Below are 24,929 nucleotides of genomic sequence, written 5' to 3'. Positions count from 1 at the left end.
AAAGGCATCAAATATTAATAAATGCACTTGTGAATGTTCTTAACATATGCCTCTAAGATAATCTGATTTTGTACCAGAATTCATCTTCACTAGGTTTACAAAATCTTTATATAGGCAACTCTTTTTAATAAAACAAATTCCTGTGGGTGACATAGTACCATAAGCACAGATTGCTAAAGACAGTGAAGCAAAAAGGTTGATCAGTGTGGTTTAGATTCAACCAACTACATTGAAAGTCTTATCGCCAAATAATTGCTATTTAAGAAGTTCACAGCTGGGGGCAAGACCACAGTGGTATGGGCTGCTGACTCAAATGATGCTGAGGCTGTCTATCTGGTAAACTGTCAGTCAAACCCATTGTGTTCGACAGGCCAATGTTAGTAGAGTCAGATTAGGACCTGCTGAAGACTCATGGGCAGCATAAACATCAGGAGATGTTTATTTGGAAAGGAAAAATGATTTTCCTCCAGTGATGCTCCACAGAGTGATGCTCTGAGAAACATGATGAACCCATTTGGAAAGGAGAAATGATTTTCCCCCAGTGATGCTCTACAGAGTGATGCTCTGAGAAACATGATGAACCCATTTTCCTGATCAAAGTCAGCCCACCATACAATCAAAGTAAAGCAAGGCTTTGAGCAAATAATTTATAGTAAGAAATGGGGATAATAGGCAGTTGTATTGAATAAAAAGCTCAAAGCTTGCAAGCCAAAGACTCAGTTTGGGCCCCAGTTTCATATTTAATAGCTGAGAAACCTGCTCCAGACCAATGTCCCAGGGAGAGTGTTCAGCCCTGACACACAGATAAGAAGTCACATCACTGGAGATTAGAGTCCCCCCTCCTATGGTGTGTGTGAGATGATGCTTTGGTCACATTACCATTGAATTTCTGAATTAGACCAAGCCGGTTCTTGATAAGTGATACACTTTACCTACTAGGGGCTTCCCTTGTGGCTCAGCTGGTAAAGAATCTGCCTGCAACGCGGGAGACCTGGGTTCGATCCCTGGGTTGGGAAGGTCCCCTGGAGAAGAGAAAGGCTACCCACTCCAGTATTCTGGCCTGGACTGGATAGTCCATGGGGTCACAAAGAGTCAGACATGACTGAGCGACTTTCACTTTTACCTACTAGTAACAGGTTTCTCAGTGATGCTTGATTTATTTTATTTTCTGTCCTTCTCTGATGCATTCAAGATTACATGTAATGGAAATTGTGTGGTAAGGTGGAAAGCATGGGGGTGCAGAGTCCAGGGGTTTCTTAAACCCTTAGTCTGTGACCTATAGGTTAAGTATTATCCATCTTGTGATTCACTCTTACACCAACCTTATCACCCTTGGTTTCTGAAGGAGGAAACAGAAACTTAGAAAGTTTATATGACTTGTCAAATTAACCAGTATTGGAAACAGTCAATAATTTGAATGCACATGGTTTGATTCTACAGTCCTTGCTATGACCTGCAGCCCTCCCATGAGATGGGGATCACAGTTGATACAGAGGGCCCGTGGGAGCAGAGGTCAGCCATGTCACCCCAGACTCACCCAAGGGTTCACCCAAGACTTCTAGGGTCCCCGCAAACAAACCTTTGGGAGATGAAAGCTATACAGATTCCTTCTCTGTCTTCCCCTGAGATCCCTACTGAATTCATGCTCTTCCCGAGAGGAGCTGCCAGTGGACCCTGGATTAGGATGGGTCAGTTCCCCGCACCAAGATAGCCACCACCAGTGGTGACAGAAAGGAAGGGCTGTTATGATTCAGGTCGGTGACAAGGACTTTTATTAAATAACAGAGATGATGTCACACCATGAAAGCGCATGGCTATGAAACCTTTCCTGTTAGTGTCCACAGGAAGGAACCAGTCTTCGTCTCTCCGAGTTTAGCTTTGGCTTAAACCTATAGAGTTAATAGTTTAAGCTGACTTTCAAAATTCCTTCTAAATCCTTATGACACTGTGATCCTATCCATGTTTAATGATAATTTTTCTTTAGCAAACCTTTGAAAACAAGCCTTTTTATTATTAAACTTGCTGGGATCACCAGAAAAATTTTAAAGAGTAATGAAGTTTTGACTGAAATTTCCTGTAAGCAATCCAAAAATGTACATTCATGTTTATGTACATAGGAACTAGCTTAATTCCAATTGAACTGGGTGAAAAGTATCCTAAAACACTCAAGATCTGGTAAATTGTATTTTGGGAACAGATGTTATTGTGACAGTTTTAAAAACTTGATTACATTTGAATGTCAAGACAAGATGCAGCTTTGGTGGTGGAGTTTGAGATCTTTTATAACAGAAGCTGTCATTCTAGTCCTGTTATTGCAATGTATTGGTGACACTGGGATTGTTACTGTTGTTTTTATGGATAATTAGTTTTGGGGTGTTGCTTTTGAAATCTTTCTGAGATTTTCTTCTCAATGAAGATGTTTTCAATATGTAGAGAGAAAAAAACTTTGAAGTAAAAGCTCTTTACTAACTAGTCAGATTTTATTTTTTTTAAATCTCAAAATTTTCTAGCTTATTTTTTTAAACTAATTTCTATTGGAGTATAATTGGGGTTTCCTTCGTGGGTCAGCTGATGAATCTGCCTGCAATGCAAGAGACCCCAGTTTGATTCCTGGGTCGAGAAGTTTCCCTGGAGAAGAGATAGGCTGCCCACTCCAGTATTCTTGGGCTTCCCTGATGGCTCAGATGGTAAAGAATCTGCTTGCAATGTGGGAGACCTGGGTTCAATCCCTAGGTTGGGAAGATCCCCTTGAGGAGGGGCTGGCAACCCACTCCAGTATTCTTGCCTGGAGAATCCCTGTGGACAGAGGAGCCTGCCGGGCTACAGTCCGTGGGGTCGCAGAGAGCAGGAGACGGCAGAGTGTCTAAACAGAGCACAGTTGATCTACAACACCGGGTTAGTTTCTGTTGCGCAGCAAAATGAGTCAGTTAACACACATCCACTCTTGTTTAGATTCTTTTCCTGTATATGTCATTACAGAGTATTGAGTAGACTTCCCTGTGCTACATTGCTGCTGCTGTTTGATCGCTGAGTGGTATCCGACTCTTTGTCACCCCATGGGCTGTAGCCCACCAGGCTTCTCTATCCATGGGATTTCCTAGGCAAGAATACTGGACTGGGTTGCCATTTCCTTCTTCAGGGGATCTTCCTTACCCAGGGATTGAACCCACATCTCCTGCTAGGCAGGGAGATTCTTTACCTCTGGACCAACTGGGAAGTCCCCTGTGCTATACAATAAGTTCTTATCAGCTATCTATTTCATGTATAGTAATGTGCATATGTCAAATCACAATCTACCAATTTATCCCCCTTTTTAAAAATAAAATCATTTATTAACATTTAATTCTAACTAGGGAAGGTTAATGGCCTGTCATTGTGGTTGTGGTGGTTTAGTCACTACTTTGTATCCGACTCTTGTGACTCCATGTACTCATCGACTCCCAGGTGTGAATACTGAAGTGGGCTGCCCTTTCCTTCTCCAGGGGTTCTTCACAACCCAGAGATTGAACCTGGATCTCCTGCATGTAGGCAGGTTCTTTACTGCTGAGCCACCAGGGAAATGTAATACAGAAATAAAGATAATAATCGATTGTACTTGGAAGGAGTGTGTACACAGGTCAGCTTTTCTAGCTTCATGGGAATGGTAATAATTTAGGGGCTGGTTTGCAAATCAGTGGAGGCATACAGTTGCTTTCCTTGACATGGATGTTAAGAAACCACAATATTTACAAATGTGCTGTTTTGATTTAGGGCATTGACAACCTTTGTTAAGATGCAAATATTAATTGATGTACTGATGTTTTAACTGTTGTTGACATTCACACCTTAACTCAAATGCACCTATAATGTTCATTTACTAATAGACTCTGCTTTCAGGAGAATATTTTACATGGGCTATATCCTGTCAGTTTGGATGTATGTGGAGTAAAGAAAGGTCTGCAGTGTGAGGGGTTTCCTGGTGTTGAAGGGTTTAGGTTGGACATTCAGCAGAAGGACGGTAGTTGGGATGAACATACGCTCTCATTTCCGTAGACAGGGTATAGATGCTGGAAGTGATACAATGCAGAGAGGAAGTGCAAAGAGGCCTCATCTTGTCTCCTTTCCCTGGAATAACTCAGTGCTTTTAAATGTAAACATGTCAAATAGTCACTGCCCTCACCCAGGAAACTGACCTATATTCCCCATAGTGAGCTAGTATCTTTCTCCCTAAAACTTGGACTCATTGATTCTAACTTTGTCTCCTTAGACCACACAGAACTTGGTTTAGAGTCAAACACATGGAGAATTTGACTTTGTTTTTGTAGAGTAGAGAGAAGCTGGGATGACATGTTTAAAGGATATTCAAAGAATGCTGGAATAAAAAGAATCTCCATGTGTGTTCATCCAGCTACTCATAATGAATGACTGCCCTGGCTGTGTCCACCACGGTGTAGGTCAGTGTGGCTTTTGAGGACCTGGGAGAGTGATGGTGTATCTATAAAAACTCAGTAGTGTTGGTAAAAGTTCCTATTTCTTCCCAGGTTTTAAGGAAATGGTGGAGAGGGGTGACTATTTCAGAATCTCAGGCTTGAGTAGTGGGGCCAGAGTGGCTATGGCCAAAAGAGAATGGAAAGTTTCATTGACTCATCTCAATCCAGGTTTATTTCTGTAGAGACATGATGAAAGACTCCGATTCATCCTGTTCTATTAAAAAATTTAAGTACATAGATTTACAAAAACACATCAATGGCATATTAATCAGATTCATAACTTAAAAATTAGAAAGAATAATTGATATATTGACTAAAGAAGCAGGTTTCAAAAAATAACTTTAAAAGACTAGAATGTTTGGGTAAGTAGAACATAAAGACATGTAAGAGGTTTAAAGGCAAACTTATGTTGTTTGGGTTCAGAAGTCAAGCTGCACGTTTCTGGGATAGGGGACATTTGGCTTAGCCGACTGTGAGCTCAATGAATAAGAGCAGATGTGTTCACTAAGAAAGCTCCTGAGGTTTAGACTGGGTTTATAGAAAGTGCCTAAGTGGTCTTGCTGGATTTTTGTGTTGATTAGACCTCAACAGAAATCATCTGTTCAAGGAGAGTTAAAGAGCTTCCTGCTGGGGCTCCAGAGGGAGGTGTTTGGAATAGCTTAGTGGTCTAGGAATCAGTGCCCACCCATGTCATTGGAGAATGGGATGAAGACTTTGAAGGGAGGCATATCATGGGCGGGGGCGCCTTGAGTACACTATTTGCCCACAGAAAATGGACTCCGTTTCTTTTGGGTGATGTAAGGAGGTAAAATGGGAAACCTTGAGTCCAAGTTTTAGGGACAAAAATATTGGCTCACTACTAGGAATGTTATAGATGATGAGGAGGCAGCTTCTTGGGTGGGGGAAGTGGTTATTTGATGTGTTTATCCTTAAAGGCACTGAGTTACTCCAAGAAAACCAAAAATCCAAGGAAAAAGGCACTCTTTGGCAATGGTGTTTTCCATTGTTAGAGGGGGTTTGTAATAGTCTGAAAGATCAATTTTCAGGGATGTGGTTATATCTGGGGGTCATTTATGCCTCCCATCCTGAATTTCTGGGAGATTTTTCAAATGGAGAGTCTGAAAAAAGGTAATTGCTAAACTGTGTTTGAGGAGAAAGAGTCCCTTTCATGTAATTTGTTCCTGTGATCATTCTCCTAATTTTGATCTAGTGAGAAACCACAATCTTTCTGTGTAAATAAACTTTCTTTGACATTTGCAATGCACAATTATATCTCTCAAAATACATATAGATGTTGGAGCACTTGAAGCACTCCTGCACATTTCCAGGCCAGATCTCAGAGCTCTCCCTCACTTTCCACACATTATTTGACTCTTTGTAGCCACACTCCGCTTGGAACAGAGCTCTGAAAGGTAAAACATTGACTTTACAAATGAGGAAAAAGTCTATAAACTCTACCTCTTGTGACAATGGCTTAAGTTCTGTGAACAGCCTTTCATTTGATGTTGAAGAAACCTCACCACAGGGCACAACAGTAATTTTAGAATTCTCTACTCCTGCAGAAAAGAAGGGAACAGAGTGGGAGTGAGATTTCTTTCTGAGGAGGGAAGAAAAACTAAAGGAGGAAGGAAAAATAAAAATGCTTCTCAAGAACTTAGAGAACTGAAAAAGTGAGAAATACTTAGTGAGACAGAAACGAAATAATAGGAAATCATTCCAGGGGCTGAAAAGCACTTAAGGTTTTTCAGATGCCCTTCCAAGATGGGGGATATATTCTGAGTCCAAAGCTTGTCTGTTTCTTGCCTAGTGTGGTTGCTGAGGTGAGTGAAGTGGTCATAAGATTTCTTATCCATAAAGTGGAGGAGAAGCTTTGGTGTTAGAAATCTTATCTGAAATGTACTGAACTGAAAGGCTATTAGTAACCAGTTCCTCTGAGAAGCCATATACACGTTCTCCTCTCAAATAACCTGGCTGCTAACAGCTTCCGCTTAATAATTGCCTTTATAACTTTTTCAAGAGGCTAAAGAAAGTGTAGGGGAAAGCATGTGAGGACTCAAAATTCCTCTTCATAAATATTTTCTAGCTGCTGTTAGTCATCGTCACCTCCTTCTCATTGCACAGCACCTCCTTCGGTGTCCCGCATAAATGCACAATCACAAAATACTTTTGTTGACTGCTTCTGCGGAAGATAAAAGCCTATTGCCAGGACGACTTGTTCACATTCAGAGTTTTGCCTCAAAATATAGTCTTTGGTTAAATTCACCGGGGAAAATGTCTGTGGCAGGTATTCCAGGCAAAGATAAAAGTCCTCAACTTGCTGAAGATTGAACATGGCCTTTGTTTTCCTTTGCTGGAGCCAGAGTCCCCTTGCTCAGCCTTGAGCTGGGAAGTCTCCTGGGACTAGTGACTACTTAAACATTGTCTCTTGGGTATGGAAGGTTTTCCCTTCTCACTTCAGGGAGAGGGAATATGTCTTCCCCAGAAACAGGCAAGCTCTACGATGTGTGAGTGTGTGTGTGAGAGAGACAGAGAGAAACAGAAAAAAGGGAGAAAGAGCAGAAGCATATTTGGGTCTTTAGGAGTCAGTTGCTGTCTGTGTCTGCAACAGACACAGGGGTCAAGTTTCTCTGACCACTGGTGAGATGGACAAGCTTTAATCACTTCTCTCAAGTGAAGGCATTGTCAGATTTCCCTCCAGATCTCAACACAGGGAGGCCTGAGAGAACTCTTTCCAGAAATTATGGTGGTGACCTTGTCATTTGAGTTAGAAAGAGTTAATGAATGTCCCCCTGCTCCTCATTCATAGGGAAGAGGCCACGGTATCACTGAGTGGTCTCTGTCACTGGTACCTCCAGTAGAAACACTCCCATACTTACACTGGAGATATTCCCATTGATATTCCTGTCAGTGAGTTGGAGAGCAGATTCTTCCCCAATTCTTAAAGGCTCCAGATTCCAGAGCCTCTTGATTTACCATCTTCAGAAAATGAAGCATAATCTCCTGGTGGGGTGGCCTGAGAGCTTGGGTGCCCACACAGCAGAGACAAATATAAGGCCTTCAGGACTGCCGTGACCTGACATAGATGTGTGATTCACTGATGCCCCATCACCGGGGACCAGCCTGTGGTTCAGGGTCTGTATAAACTGTGATTCAGGGTCATCTATCCAGGCAAGGTAGAGACAGGTGGGATGATTTATCCCCACTGCTGTCTCCTGTTGGTTAGAGAAGTGCCCCAATCGCCCCTCTCCTGTGTTAACCTTCCTGACTTTTGAGCTGTGTGTGTGTGTGTACCAAGTGAGATGCTATAGCATCCTGCATCCCTGCATCAAGCAGAGAGGCTCCAAGGCAATAGGTTGAGGGGTGTGAGTTTTGCCATAAGGTAAAGCACTGGAAGACTGCACTAACCTGAAGTGGGTCAGATGATTCCTCGGCAGCTGGAGCAAGGAGACGGGCGAGGCTCAGAGGAGCTCAAGTGTCACGAGAAGCATCAGATAAGGACCAGGGCGGGAGACAGGATTCCACGCAGCAGCTGTTTAGCTTTTTCAGTCCCTTTCCTGCCCCTGCTTTCTGGGGACTCATGTGTTCCTGATTCCTGCAACTTCCTGCGGGTCTGCTGGGACTCTTGCTTCTCTTCTGGGCTGAGCAGTCTCCTCATTGTGAATCCACTCCCATCCCCCCACTTCTCCCATCACACAGAGGGAGTAGGGACAACAGATGCCTCCTACTTTCAGTGAGCATAGCATTTTCCTTTTCTTCTTCTGGGGTAACCAGTCATTCCGGTTTGCCAGGAGTGCCCTAGACTCAGCAATTGAGAGTTCATTGTTTCAGGAGGCTTCTCGGTTCTGGGCAAATCAGCCTGGTGATCAACTTACATTGCTTGGAGTGATTTTTTTTTTTTTTTTTTTCAGAAAAGGGACATAAATGCCTTTATTCAACCATCTTAATGTGAAAGTCCTGTTAATCTCATTATTCATGAGGATTTTTATCTTTTTCTAACTGTTTACTAGTAACTTGGAGTGGGGAGAAACCCTTAGGGACAGGTAGGCAGACACGATTGTAAACCACAGCCAGAGAGAGAAACATTTGAATTACCAAAGCCACAATCTGCCTAAGAAATCATTCTCAGTAGATATACTGACATCTGAGGATATATTAAAAACTATTTCACAGAAAGATTTTGCTCTGTGAATCAAATTATCCTTTAGATATAATGATCTTGTGAAATGACCTTGAAGCTAAAAGTTCCATATTAATGCTTACCATTAAATATAGACATTATAAGTTTTTTATAAACCACATATTTTTTTAGGGCACTCCAGAGAACTTCCAACCAATCAACAAGCACAGATACATACATGTATTTATGTATGTGAGTGTGTGGAGAGAGAAAGAGAGAGATTAATTTATCATAATGAACTGGTATGCACCGTTATGGAAACTGACAAGTCTCAAAATCTTCTGTCTGCAATGCAGAGGCCCAGGAATGCCAGTGGTAGGTATTTCTATTCTGAATCTGAGACCTGAGAACCAGGAGAGCCATTGGTATACATTCTGATCCAAGGGCAGGAGAAGACAGTGGTTCTAGCTCCAGTGTCAGGCAGAGAGAGAAAGAATTTCCTTCCTTCCCAGTTCTATTCCTATGCCTGAGAGGCTGGAGGATGCTCGCAAACATCGGAGGGGCAATCTGCTTTATAGTTTACAGATTCAAATGCTAATACCCTCATGGATATACTCAGAAGTCATGTTTAAACAGTTGTCTGGCACCCTGTGGCTGAGTCGAGTTGACACATAAAATTAACCATCACATTTCCACATCGCTTTATGCGCCATGACATCTTTGCATTGTCTTCAAAAATTTCTCCTTTATGAACCATTTCTGGCACTGTGCCCTTGCCTCAAAGAAGAAAGTCAATGATGGTGATGACTCTTGGACTCTAAAGCCAGCCAGGTCTTATATTAGACCTTGGCAGTGCATTTTAATTTTAAAAGCAATTTTGAAGAAATTTTTATTGCCTTCTTTGAAGAAAAAAAATTAATGTATTTTCGGGAAGGTTCAAGACAATAATAATCATCAGTATCTTAAGAAGAATCTCTTTTCCAATTTTGATAAAAGTTTTCATTTACCCCTACCATGATAATAATTTGATTTAAAGAGGATTGGTATCCCTGGTATGTTTAATTCTTATGAATTATGGCTTAATTCTAGCCATCTTATTTGCAAATTCAGATTCATGGATTATTTTTAAGAAAAGAACAAGTATCCCTCTTAATTTTTGATTCTCCCTCTTATGAAGTTTTTTTTTTAATGAAGTCTTTTTTATCTCTTTATTAAATTTTGTACCTTTTGAGATGTTCTATCCAATAGGTGTTTTTATGTTACTTTGACTTTTACAAGTACAATTTATTGATGTATTCATCCTGCCAAATATGGGATAATATTGCTAGATGCCTTTTATTATTCTATTGTTTCTAAAACAGGATCTTATTTTAAAATAAGTTAATTAATATTTTTCTTTCAGTTTTACTAAGATATACTTGACATTCAGCATTGTACAAATTTAAGGTGTACAGTGTAATAACTTACATACATCATGATAATAAAAATAAGCTTAGTGAGTAAGTTTAGTAACATCCAATACCTTGATGCTTTGGCCACCTGATGCAAAAAGCTGACTCGTCTGAAGAAACCCTGATTCTGGGAAAGATTGAGGGCAGGAGGAGAAGGGGATGACAGAAGATGAGCTGGTTGGATAACATCACCGACTCAATGGACAAGGATTTGAGTGGACTCCGGGAGTTGGTGATGGACAGGGAGGCCTAGTGTGCTGCAATTCATGGGGTCACAAAGAGTCAGACATGACTGAGCAACTAAACTGAACTGAACTTAGTAACATCAATCATGTCATGCAGATATAGCACTGAAGAAATAGGGAAAAAAGATCTTTTTTCTTGTATTGAGAACTCTTAAGATTTACTTCTTAACAGCTTTCATATATTAAATGCAGGCAGTTTTAATTATATTTATCAAGTTGTACATTACATCCCAGGGGATTCTCAGGTGGCACTAGTGGTAAAGAACCTGCCTACCAAGGCAGGAAGCAGAGAGACACCAGTTTGATCCCTGGGTTGGGAAGATCCCCTGGAGGTGACTATGGCAATGCCTCCATTATTCTTGCCTGGAGAATCCCACGAATAGACAAGCCCCGTGGGTTACAGTCCCTACGGTCACAAAGAGTTGGACACGACTGCAGTGAGTTAGCATGCACACGCATGCACCTTACATCCCTAGTACTTTTCTATCCTACAATTGGAAGTTTGTACCTTTTGATACCTTCTTCTGATTCCCCTCCCCCCCACCTCCTCCCTCTGGCTACCTCATGTCTAATCTCATTTTCTATGAGCTAATTTGTTTGGACTTACTTACTTTGCATTTGGAAGTTTGCACCTTTTAACCCCTCTCACCTACTTCTTTCCTTCTAAATAAGATAATTATACATAGCAAAATTTTCTAAGAAATTTCAAACACCTATATTTGTAAGTTACATTTCTTATTTTATAATTGCCTTGATCTCATTATCATTCTTAAATGACTTTGATATTTAATTGTGACAGCAATATACCTGGAGCCCTTTAGTCTGAAGACGTTGTGGATGGAAAAAAACAGCAAGTACGGGAAGACCTGCAGACAAACAGCAGTAAAAATCCATAGAGACATTGCCGCGTCTTGTATTCTTCATCAAACCCCATAAAATGGATAAAAGTGATTTTGTAACCCCATAAAACAGTTCCATTAATCAAATCCATTTTAATTTGGTAACATCCTCTAGGTCTTTATCCTAATTTTATTTCTGAAGTAAAATGAAGAAAACTTTATGGTTATTGTTCTAATAGGCCTGTTTGATCTTGGCTTGCAGAGGCAAATTTACTTCTTTTAGAATTTTGCATCTTTTATCCATTTTATGGGATTTGATAAAGAAACACAAGACACAGCAATGTCTCTATGGATTTTTTTACTGCTGCTTGTCTGCAGGACTCCCCATTCTTGCTGGTTTTTTTCACCTACAATGTCTGCAGACTAAGGGGTTCCAGGTATATTGCTGTCACAATTAAATATCAAAGTCATTTAAGAATGATAATGAGATCAAGGCAATTTTGTTGTTGTTCACTGTGGGAATACAGAGAGATGCTGGATTCACCAGTAAAACAGCAACAGAAAAGTGCTCAACAATAATGACAGAAGAATAGTTGATGATGGGAGGTACCTTGTCTGGAGCCTCATGAAAAGCAAGGATTTATTTCCCCTTTATCTGATCTTAACTCCGTTTCCAATAGGATATATCATTAGGTATAAAACAAAACATGGGTTTTGATTCACACGTCCTACAATGTATAGCCTTCCCAGAAGTAGTTTTTTCTCTCAAGTGACTGCATTGGAAAGTCAGCAGCTGACCAAAAGACAAAATACCTTACAGATGAACCATTGCCTACTAAATGGCATGAAAAATTCTAAATGGCATGGAAAAATTTACTCAAACTGGGACAAAGAAAACCAGTTTGATATTCTATCTTTGGAACCTAAAATGGGTGAGTAAAACATAACTTATAAATGAACTTCACTTTTAAAAAAGAAAACCTTTTAACCTGTGGCTACTAGAAAATTTATAATTATACTTATCAAGATAGAGTAGAAAATCCAAAAAAGAGATTATATTATTTATCAGTAGATAGTGCCTATTATTTCAGTAGAGAAAATAAGGATTATTTGACAATCAATAATATTTATTGGATATTTTCTGTAGTAGATTATTCAATGAATATTGCCAGTATAGTCTCATGCTTGTGATTTTCCACATAATATAATTGTTATACAAGAAACTACTTCCATACGCTGTTAAGAGGAACCACAGATAAAGGCTCATGTAGAGCAGACTCCTGATTGATCCCATCCTGATTCTAACAGCCCTCCAATTGTTGCAGCACTCTAGAAAAGTGGTTGTAGGAAAAAGGTCTGGGTAGTCAAAGCTGTTTAAAAAAATTACCCTCATCAAAATTGATAGCTTTTGGTCTGTGAAACAGTCCAAAGAGGATAAAAAAATCAAATTACAGACTGGGATAAAATATTTGCAAGTCATATATCTGAAAAAGGACTTGTATCTAGATCATACAAAGAACTCTCCAAATTTAACAGTAAAAAGCTAAATAATTCATTTAGAAAATAGGCAGATGGTATGACCAGACATTTCATCAAAGAGGATATACAGACAGCAAGTAAGCACATAAAAAGATGCAACTCATAATTAGCAATTAGAGGAATACAATTTTAAATTGTTTTGAGAAAAACCTGGGTTTCCTTTTTGCCTCACATCCCTAACTGTGTGCTGGGAACTCCAATGGGTGCAGATTAAAAAAAAAACCCTAAGGAAAGCTTTAAGTTATAGTGCCGACAAAGGTCCGTCTAGTCAAGGCTATGGTTTTTCCAGTGGTCATGTATGGATGTGAGAGTTGGACTATAAAGAAAGCTGAGCACCAAAGAATTGATACTTTTGAACTCTGTGTTGGAGAAGACTCTTGAGAGTGCCTTGGACTACAAGGAAATTCAACCAGTCCATCCTAAGGGAAATCAACACAGAGTATTCATCAGACGGACTGATGCTGAAGCCGAAACTCCAATACTCTGGCCACCCGATATGAAGAACCGACTCACAGGAAAAGACCCTGATGCTGGGAGAGATGAAAGGCAGGAGGAGATGGGAACAGCAGAGGATGAGATGGTTGGATGGCATCACCAACTCAATGCACGTGAGTTTGAGTAAATTCCAGGAGTTGGTGAGGGACAGAGAGGCCTGGCGTGCTGCTGTCCCTGGGGCCACAAAGAGTCAGACACCACTCAGAGACTGAACTGACTGACTGAAGCAAAGCCTATTCTCTCAAACCAAAGGAGAAGGGGAAAGGCCTAGAAAGCAAAAAGACTTTCCGACAATAGCCTCCATCCCTACTGCAGCCAAATACCATGGACAAAGCTGTGGCTGAATTATCATCCTGATAGCAAAGGCAAAGTGGTAGGCCTAAATGTCAACCCTGGTGACTCTGTACTACTTTGCTCTCTTTATCCATGGGGTAGAATTACTGGAAGCCAGAACTTTTATCCCTTCCTAAAATTAACAAGGCCACCTCACCTTCATGGTGTCAGTGTAGGCCATGTCAGTGGGAGACATTCTTCCCTGCCGGGTCAGGGTGCTGTCAGCAGATGCTAGTGATGAGCCTGGAGTCCCACACCCACCCACCAGCAACAAGGATTCCTTCTGTGGAGAGTCAAACGTGGCAATGTGGGAAACATAACCCCTATTGGTGGATCATGAAATTGTGCCTCCCTCTTCCTACTGGCATAATGTCAGAGGAGGTCTCCTTAAAGAGGTGTTTTAAATAGTCTACAGAGTCTCATAATAATCAAAATATTCACATACAACAGAAAGTAATCTCTAATACCTAGATATAGAGAATTCCTATCTTGAACAAAAAAAGAAAATCAACAGATGAAAGCACACAAGATGATGAAACAGCTTATATTATATGACAGGGGTGTTAAATAAGCCATCTTAAAAATGTTTAGACAAGGTTGACATAATTGAAAAAATAGAAAGTCTCAACAAGTAGACTCTACAAAAAATAATAATAGTTAAAATACAAGATATAATAAAAGAGCCAAATAGAACTTTTTAACTGTAAGGTACAATAACCAAATATATAAAAGTTGATGGGCTTACAGCATAAAGGAGATAACAGAGGAAAGGACCTGAATATAGAACAACGTAGATTTCTCAATATGTAAAAAAAGAGAGAAAATGAGCTGAAAATTATGAACCAAATCTCAGACATGTGTGGGAGCTGCAACAACTGATCTTACATTTGTGCTATCAGAGTCTCAGAAGGAGAGAAGAAAGAGAGTGGGATTTAAAAGTATTCAAATAAATAAAGATGGAACTACTTCAAGTTGAGCCAAGGACATAAACGCATAAGTTCAAGAAGCTGAGAAAATGCTGAATAGGACAAGCTCAATGATATTAATGCCAGGACACATCATAAACAAACTTCTAAAAAACTAAAGACAAAGAAAAAGAAATCTTGAAAGCATCAAGAGAGACACAATAAACTTCCCTACAAGTAAAAAACAATTTGAATAATAGTGAATTTCACACTAGAAACCATGGGGCCAGAAAGAAGGGAGATAATATTTTTCAACTGTTAAAGAAATGTGAACACAAATTTTATATCCAGTAAAAATAACCTTCAAGAATGAAGGAGAAATCAAAACATTCTGAGATGCATAAACTGTAAGAGAATTTGTTGCCATCAGACCTAATCTAAAAAGATGGCTAAATGATATTTTCTAAACAGAAAGGAGTTTTATAGTTTCTGATCTTATATTTAGATCTTTAATCCATTTTGAGTTTATTTTTGTGTATGGTGTTAGAAAGTGTTCTAGTTTCAATATTGTAAAGTAATTAGCTTCCAACTAATAAAAATAAATAAAAAAGAAAAAAATAAGCAGAAAGGAAATGATAAAAGAAGGAGTCTAAAAACAAAAGAAAAAAAAAGTGAAAAAAATAAAAATCCAATAGACTTTTCTTTTTATCTTGAATTTTTGAACTTATATTTTATGATTGAAGCAAGAATTATAACACTGTATGTATACAATGTGCATAGAGGAAATATTTGAGACGAATATAAATGGCGGAAGATAAAGGGACAGAAAGGGAGGTAAGTTTTCTATACTTTACCAAAACTGGTAAAATGACTGTGACAAGTTATTTATACATAATTTATTATCTATAGAAATCACTATGAAAACTATTCAAATAAATATATTAAAAATACTACAGATAAATAAAAATGACAGACTGAAGAATGTTCAACATAACCCTCAGGAAGGCAGCAAAAATACAACAGAGAAATGAAAAACAGAGAGAAAAATGGAAAACAAAAAGCAAAATGCCAAAATTAAGTTTTAAAATATCAATAATCTCAAAATTCTCCAAGCCAGACTTCAACAGTACATGAACCATTAACTTCCAGATATTCAAGCTGGATTTAGAAAAGGCAGAGGAACCAAAGACCAAATTGCCAACATCCATTGGATCATCAAAAAAGCAAGAGAGTTCCAGAAAAATATCTATTTCTGCTTTATAGACTATGCTAAAGACTTTGACTGTGTGGACCACTACAAACTCTGGAAAATTCTTAAATAGATGGGAATACCAGACTACCTAACCTGACTCTTGAGAAATCTGTACGCAGATCAGAAAGAAACAGTTAGAATTGGACATTGAACAGACTGGTTTCAAATTGGCAAAGGAGTACCTCAAGACTGTATATTGCCACCCTGTTTATTTAACTTATATGCAGAGTACATCATGAGAAAAATTGGCTGGCTGAAGCACAAGCTGGAATCAAGATTGTCGGGAAAAGTATCAATAACCTCAGATATGCAGATGACACCACCCATATGGCATAAGGTGAAGAAGAACTAGAGTCTCTTGATGAACATGAAAGAGGAGAATGAAAAAGTTGGTTTAAAACTCAACATTCAGAAAACTAAGATCATGGCATCCGGTCCCATCACTTCACGGCAAATAAATGGGGAAACAGTGGAAACAGTGACAAGCTTTATTTTTGGGGGCTCCAAAAATAAACTCACTCACTGCAGATGGTGACTGCAGCCATGAAATTAAAAGACACTTGCTCCTTGGAAGAAAAACTATGACCAACCTAGGCAGCATGTTAAAAATTTGAGACATTACTTAGTCAGCAAAGGTCCATCAAGTTAAGGCTATGGTTTTTCCAATAGTCATATATGAATGTGAGAGTTGGACTATAAAGAATGCTGAACGCTGAAGAATTGATACTTTTGAACTGTGGTGTTGGAGAAGACTCTTGAGAGTCCCTTGGACTGCAAGGAGATCCAACCAGTCCATCCTAAAGGAGATCAGTCCTGGGTGTTCATTGTAAGGACTGATGTTGAAGCTGAAACTCCAATACTTTGGCCACCTGTTTCGAAGAACTGATTCATTGGAAAAGACCCTGATGTTGGGAAAGATTGACAGCAGGAAGAGAAGGGGACAACAGAGGATGAGATGGTTGGATGGCATCACCAACTCAATGGACATGAGTTGAGTGAACTCTGGGAGTTGGTGATGGACAGGGAGGCCTGGCGTGCTGCAGTCCATGGGGTTGCAAAGAGTCGGCCACGACTGAGTGACTGAACTGAACTGAATTACATTAGACGCAAATAATGTAAATGTACCAATTATAAGACAGAGATTGGTAGGGTGGTTTAAAAAATATATAACTCAATTATATGCAATCTACAGGAAACTTGGGCTTGCCAAGTGGTGCTAGTAGTAAAGAACCTGCCTGCCAATGCAGGAGACATGAGAGAGGTGGGTTTGATCCCTGGGTCAGGTAGATCCCCTGGAGGAGGGCATGGCAACCCACTTCAGTATTCTTGCCTGGAGAATCCCATGGACAGAGGAGCCTGGCAGGCTATACAGTCCATAGGATCACAAAGAGTCGGACATGACTGAAGCAACTTAGCACACAGGCGTAGTAAACTCATATCAACTATAATAGTGTGAGTGGGTTGAAAGTAAAAGAACTGAAAATGATATGCGCAAACATCAATCCAAACAAAGCTTAAATGTCTGTATTAATATCAGATAAAGTATGCTTTAGAAAATCATGAGAAATAGAGAAAATTGTTACATAATAATGACATCAGAGCAAAAACTCTTGGCAGTCCTCAATATGTATGCATCATGCAGCAGACCTCTAAAATATGTGAAGCAAAGTAATGATAGACATAAAAGAAAAAATCCAGAATTATTGTTAGAGACTCCACCACCCACTTTTTAAGAATTAATAGGAGCCTGGTGGGCTACAGTCCATCAGGTTGCAAAGAGTTGAACATGACAGCACACACACGTACAAGGACAATTAGAGAGAAAACCACTAACAACATAGAACTCAAAGAACCATCAGCCAACAGCATGTAATTGACCTCCAAAGGACACTCCACTAACAGCAGAATTCACATTTTATCAAGAACCCACAGATTTTGCATGATATATCATATCCTGACTTATAAAACATAATTCATCAATTTTAAAAGAAGTAAAAGCATTCATAATGCGTACTCTGACCACAACGGAATAAAAATAAAATCAACAGCAAATATATTAACAGGAATATATACAAACCCTTAGAGGCTAAACAATATATTTCTAAATGACTGATGGGACAAAGAAGAAGTCCCATAGGAAATAAAAATACATCAAACTGAATAAAAATGAAAAGAACCCAGCATATCAAAATTTGTAGGACACAGCTAAAACAGTGCTGAGAGGGAAATTTCTAACATTAAATGCTTACATTAGAAAATTAGAAAAGTCTCAAATAATACTCTAAGATTTTTATAGTAAGAAATTCAAAAAATAAGTAAAGTAAGGATAAGGAAGGAAATAAGAGCAGGGGCTTCCCATGCGGCACTAGTGGTAAAGAACCGCCTGCCAATGCAGGTAGATGTAAGAGATGTAGGTTCAGTCCCTGGGTCCCCTGGAGGAAGGCATGGAAACCCATTCCAGTACTTTTGCCTGGAGAATCCCATGGACAGAGGAGCCTGGTGGGTTACAGTCCATAGGGTCGCAAAGAGTCAGACAGGACTGAAGCGACTTAGCACACGTGCACGCAAACAAAAGCAGACTATCCAAGAAATTAAAAGTAAAAAAAAAAAAAAAAAAATTTCAGAAAATTGATGAAACCAAAAGCCAGTTCTTTGAAAAGATTGATACAGTTAACAAGCCTCTAACAAGACTGACATATTTTTTAAAAAGGACACAAGTTACCAATATCATGACAGTGAAACTAATATTTCTTCAGACTCTGCACACACCTAACATATAAAACTGTTATGAGATATAATGGCAAAATGGCTTAAATAGAGTACCCTTAAAACATCAAGTGTGGGTGAAGATGCAGAGAAACCTAATCACTCATATGGTACTGGGGGAAATGAGAAATGGTATAGTTATATTGAAAAAAAAAATGGGCAAGTTTCTTATAAAACTAAACCTGTGTATACTTTATGGTGCAATAATTGCACTCAAGAATTTATCCCAGAGAACTGAGAACTTATGTTCACACAAATACTTTAGTTCTAAACAAATGTTTACAGCAGCTTCATTTCTAATAGCCAAAAATCTTGAAACAACTTAGATCCTCATACAAACTGTTACAACAACCCATTTAAAAAATGGGCAGAAGACCTAAATAAACACCTCTCCAAAGAAGACATAAAGATGGCCAACAGGCATGTGAAACATGCTCAGCATCACTAATTAGAGAAATGAAACTCAAAACTACAATTACTTAGAGAAATGCAAGGTAGTAAGTACTACCTTACTTCAGTCAGAGTGGCCATCATCAAAGTTTATAAATAATAGATTCTGGAGAGGATGTGGAGGAAAGGGAACCCTGCATTGATGGTGGGAAGGTAAATTATTGCAGTCACTATGGAGAACAGTATAGAGGGTTTTTAAAAACACTAAAAATAGAGTTCCCATGCAATCCTGCAATCCTTTTCCTGGGCATATAAGAGAAAACTCTAATTCAAAAAGATGCATTCACCCCAGTGTTTATCGCAGCATTATTTGAAATAGCCAAGAGGTGAAAACAGATTATTGTTTAAGATGATGTAGTGTATATGTCTATCTATCTATCTATCATCTATCTATCTATATAATACAATATAATATAATATGGATAGATTTACAGATTATCCTACTTAGGGAAGTAAGTCAGAGAAAGCCAAATATCATATGATGTCACTTATATGTGGAATCTGAAAAAAATAATACAAATGAACTGTTTACAAAACAAAGAGACTTACAAACAGAAAACAAACTCAGTTATCAAAGGGGAAGGTGGGGGAGAGATAAATTAGGGAGATGGGATTAACATATACACACTACTAGACATAAAATAGATAATCCACAAGAACCTACTGTATAGTAGAGGAAACTCTACTCAATATTTTGTAATAAACTATACAAGAATGGGAAAAAATCTGAAAAGTGATATACACATATAAGAATAGCTGAACCACTTTGCTGTATCCTTGAAACAAACACAACATTGTAAGTTAACAATAAAAAATTGAAGTGCAGCAAATTTGATCAAAACCAGTCAACCCATTCAAAAGTTAGTAGGAAACAAACAGATAAAACACTAAAAGGTGCAATTGATTTGGCTGTGTTCCATCAAGAGTTTTGCCCTTTCCAATTCAGCAGGAAGCCTTCCTTTAAACATTATGTAAGCCAAGAATGTCTGAAAAAGTGTTTGATTTTACCACACACTGCTAACTGAAAATTAACCACAAGGAGGTAGAAGTCAGAATATTCAACAGTAAATTTATTTCTCTATTCCAAATGAGAACAGTCTTTTCATGTGGATCATGTTTAAAAAACACTTTACAATTTCTATATGAAGACCTTAAGTGAATTTTAGTTTAGTTTTTAGTATGTCCCATATTCCAATTAATGATTCCTTTCTTGGGTTAGAGGGATTTTTGATAGAGTTTCAAAAACAGTAGTATACTTGGAATCATTAATTTGATATGCGGTGCTGATAGACAATGACAGTTTACTTTCTGATCTTAAAATATGAAGTATTTGATCTTATACTATAACAAGGAAGCCCTCCTCCCCTTTTAAAATTTCTAAACTGCATAGATAAATCTCAAACCCAGAGGTCAAGAGTAATTTCTCCACAGACAATGTTGGTAAAACATATTTTTTCTTTCAACAAAAAAATTTCTAACATTCATTAAGTACCAGGTAATACATTAAGTGCTGGAATGTGTCAAATTGCATGAAATTGTTCATATATGACCTAGGGAATGTGTGACCTAAAAGCAACAATTTCTTGCAATCTAGTGGGAATGAAAAGCAGTTCTTTCCATTAAGACATCACGATTTAACACAAGAAGTTTAAGAGTACACAAAATTTCAACTGGAGTGGATTCTGGAAAACTTCCTTTGAAAAAGTGCTCAAGCTGATTCTAGAAGGATGAATACAGGAGCAGGTGGAGAAGACACATGAGAAAGAAAGTCTTTTCTGGGGGAGAAGTGTTTACAGCTAAATCCAGGAACTAGGAGACAATGGGGGAAATTGAATCTCCACCGGAGAGAAAGCATCAAACCACAAAGCCTCTGATGTGGTAAGATTTTTACTGAGGGTAACTGGGAAACATTAAATGATTACAGTCAGGGGAATGGAAAGGAAGGTTTTTATCTTAGGAAGATCCCTCTAGTGGCAGTGCGCATGTTTATGGGGAGACGCAGGACTAGAGGCTGGGACTCAAACAGAAGTTACTGTACCAGTGGGTGAGACATAGGTGATGAAAGGATATATACAAGCAATGGTGGTAGAAATGGTGAGAGGACGCCAAACCAGGAAATCAGGAGTCCTAGACTGACCTCATGTAGGATGAGTCAGAGATGGAAACCAAGAGGAGATTTCTGGCCTGGGAAAGATACTGGCCATATCTCAGTATGTAAACTGAGATAGAAAATACAGAAGAAGTAGGGGTTTTGTGGAGACAAGGAAGGAGGTAATAAATCCTGTTCTGCATGTCCAAGTGGACACATGTGGTTGACAGCTTAACATTAGGCTTTTGATGCCACAAGGGAAATTTGAGTTGGAAGTATAGACATCGGAGTCAACAACATAGAGATGATGGTTAATCTCAGGAGGATACCTGAGGTGTCCAGGAAAAGAGTCCAGCCAAAGTCAAAGGAAGGGTGCTAGTGACCTGGATACCAAAGGGTTGGACAGAGAGGGAAGGCCCAGAGAGGAGACAAGAGACAGAATTTAATGACAAGAAGAGTAATTAATAATATCAAATAGCACGGCAGATTGTGATTAATGACAGGACCTCCACTGCTGCTCAGAAGTCATTTTTCACCTGGGTGGACAGTAATGCCTATGAAGGATTGGGGATGGAAGCTAGATTACAGAGGGTTTAGGAGTAAATGAATAAAAAATGAAGAAGCAGATGCGTGTTTAGGGTACTTAAATAAAACCAAATGCTTCTTTATATTTTGATCACACAAAGTAATCAGTCAGTTCAGTTCAGTCACTCAGTCATGTCTGACTTTTTGCAACCCCACGGACTGCAGCACGCCAGGCTTCCCTGTCCATCACCAACTACTGGAGCTTGCTCAAATTCCTGTCCACTGAGTCGGTGATGCCACTCAACCATCTCATCCTCTATAATATATGCTCACTATTCAGGGAAAGAGGGGAAAAATTCAGATGTTAAAAGAATTGCTTCTACCTTCAGAGAAGAACACTAGTATTTAAATTTTGGTGCATAGTCTTCCAGAATTTTCTTCTGCATGGAAAAAAATGACACACATATATAGGGTGTATATATATATATATATATGGAGTATATATATATTATATATATTTATATTACATATAGTATATATATATATAAATGATGTACATGTAAATCTTGTATGTATATATATACATATATATATATATGGTATATACACAAAGCATATGTTTTTGGCAAGTTGTGTCTAATAATCTTCTTGTATAATAATCTAATAATAATCTATAATGTGGGCTTCCCTGGTGGCTTAGATGGTAAAGAATCTGCCTGCAATGCAGGAGACCCACGTTTGATCCCTGGGTTGGGAAGATCCCCTGGAGAAGGGACTGGCTACCCACTCCAGCCATGGAATTAAAAGACCCTTACTCCTTAGAAGAAAAGCTCTGGCAAACCTAGGCAGCGTATTAAAAAGCAGAGACATCATTTTGCCAACAAAGGTCTGCATAGTCAAAGCTATGGTTTGTCCAGTAGTCATATATGGATGTGAGAGTTGCACCACAAACAAGGCTGAGCCCTGAAGAATTGATACTTTCAAACTGCGGTGTTAGAAAAGACTCTTGAGAGTCCCTTGGACAGCAAAGATATCAAACCAGTCAATCCTAAAGGAAGCCAACACAGAGTATTCATTGGAAGGACTGATGTTGAAGCTGAACCTCCAATACTTTGGCCACCTGATGAGACAAGCCGACTCATTGGAAAAGACCCTGACACTGGGAAAATTGAAGACAGGAGGAGAAGAGGGTGAAAAAGGATGAGATGGTTGATGGCATCACCCACTCAATGAACATGAGTCTGAGCAAACTCTGGGAGATGGTGAAGGACAGGGAAGCCTCATGTGCTGCAGTCCATGGGGTCACAAAGAGACAGACACAACTAAGTGACTGAACAACAACAATTTTTAATAGTCTAATATAATAATTTCATGCACATATAAACAATGTATATATTAATCTTGTGTGTATGTGTATACATGTATACACACATACACATATATATGTATATATATATACACACATATAGTGTATGTGGGTGTGTACGGACTCAGTCCTTGGAAGAAAAGCTCTGACAAAACTAGACCGTGTATTAAAACCAGAGACAACATTTTGCCAGCAAAGCTCTGTATAGTCAAAGGTGTGGTTTTTCCAGTAGTCATGTATGGATGTGGGAGTTGCACCATAAAGAAGGCTGAGCCGTTGCAGTCATTTCCAACTCTTTGCAACTCTACGAACTGTAGCCCACTTGGCTCCTCTGTTCATGGAATTCTCCAGGCAAGAATACTGGAGTGGGTTGTCATTTCCTACTTGAGGGGATCTTTCCCATCCAGGGATCGGACCCCCGTCTCCTGTGTCTCCTGCATTGACAGGTGAATTCTTTACCACTGTGCCCTGGGTAAGCCCCCAGGTGTATGCATATGGTATATGTCTTTTGGGAAGTTACATCTACTAGTCTTCTTTTATTCCTTAAGATCTCAAGAACATGCCAGGAAACAGTTTGCCTTACATTTATTAACATGATCTGACCGGGTTCTCTGGATGGGCTGGAGTGATTTAACTCCTCCACAGTGCTGGACATTTCAGAGCGACCTTCTCACAGACCTATATGCTCACCCTCCATCCTCTGCTTCTGTCTCTACCTGTCCTCTGACTCTGAGCATAGCTGGTATCTGGAGACTTCCCTTCACCTTCCAGTTTGGGAAAGTGATTTTTTTGTTGTTGTTTTTGCTGCTCACATATCTGACCTAAAAAAAAAAAAGAAAAAAAAAATTTCTACTTAGTACAGTTTGTATATATAGAGCTCTAGGCTGAAAAGGTGTTCATCTCTCAGAACGCCCAGGGTATTGCTTTGTTACATTCCAGTAGCCACTGTTGCTGATAAAAGCAGAGAACAAAACAAAACACAAAAGCTCACACTTATGATTCTCTCTCCTTTCAACATGGTCTGGTTTTTCTTTTCTGGGAGCTTTTAAAATCTTGAATTTGGTGCTCCTAATGTTAGAACTGATGAATTCTGAAGTAATGGATTTTAACTCATGTTTCTGGCATTGCAGTGGTCTCTTTTACCTAGAGACTTTGAATCTTTTATCTCTGAAGCTTTATCTTCGTCTGAATTGTTTCTCTAAGTTTTTGTTTTCTCTCCTATCTTCAGTCTCTTGGTTTGGTTTTGTTTTGTGTTGTATGTTCTGGGAGAATTCCTTATCTTTTCCTTTCAATCCACTTCTGACATTTTGGGCAGCAGTGCTCATTTTTAGGTGAGAGCTCACTTTAATTCTCTGGTTGTTTCTTTGGTAACTTCCTATTCTTGTTTTGTGAATGTAACTCCTTTAGACTTTTCTGAGACTAATTAACCTTTTTTTTGCCTCATTTTTAAACTTGATTTTTGGGTTTGTTTATTTTGATCACTCTATCATGCTTCCTAAGTGCAGTTTATTCTATCTCTTTAGACTTCTGGTGTTTTTTTGTTGTTTATTTATTTATTTATTTTAATAAATAAGCTGTATATTGCCACTCTGCTTATTTAACTTATATGCAGAGTACATCATGAGAAACGCTGGGCTGGAAGAAGTACAAGCTAGAATAAAGATTGCTGGGAGAAATATCAATAATCTCAGATATGCAGATGACACCACCCTTATGGCAGAAAGTGAAGAGGAACTAAAAAGCCTCTTGATGAAAGTGAAAGAAGAGAGTGAAAATGTTGGCTTAAAGCTTAACATTCAGAAAACTAAGATCATGGCATCTGGTCCCATCACTTCATGACAAATAGATGGGGAAACAGTGGAAATAGTGGCAGGCTTTATTTTTCTGGGCTCAAAAATCACTGTGGATGGTGATTGCAGCCATGAAATTAAAAGATGCTTGCTCCCTGGAAGGAAAGCTATGACCAACCTAGACAGCATATTAAAAAGCAGAGACATTACTTTGCCAACAAAGGTCTGTCTAGTCAAGGCTATGGTTTTTCCAGTGGTCACGTATCAATGTGAGAGTTGGACTATAAAGAAAGCTGAG

This window comes from Muntiacus reevesi, chromosome 19 (genome assembly GCF_963930625.1).
Source record: "Muntiacus reevesi chromosome 19, mMunRee1.1, whole genome shotgun sequence".
Classification (NCBI taxonomy): domain Eukaryota; kingdom Metazoa; phylum Chordata; class Mammalia; order Artiodactyla; family Cervidae; genus Muntiacus; species Muntiacus reevesi.
This window is presented reverse-complemented; position numbering follows the sequence as displayed.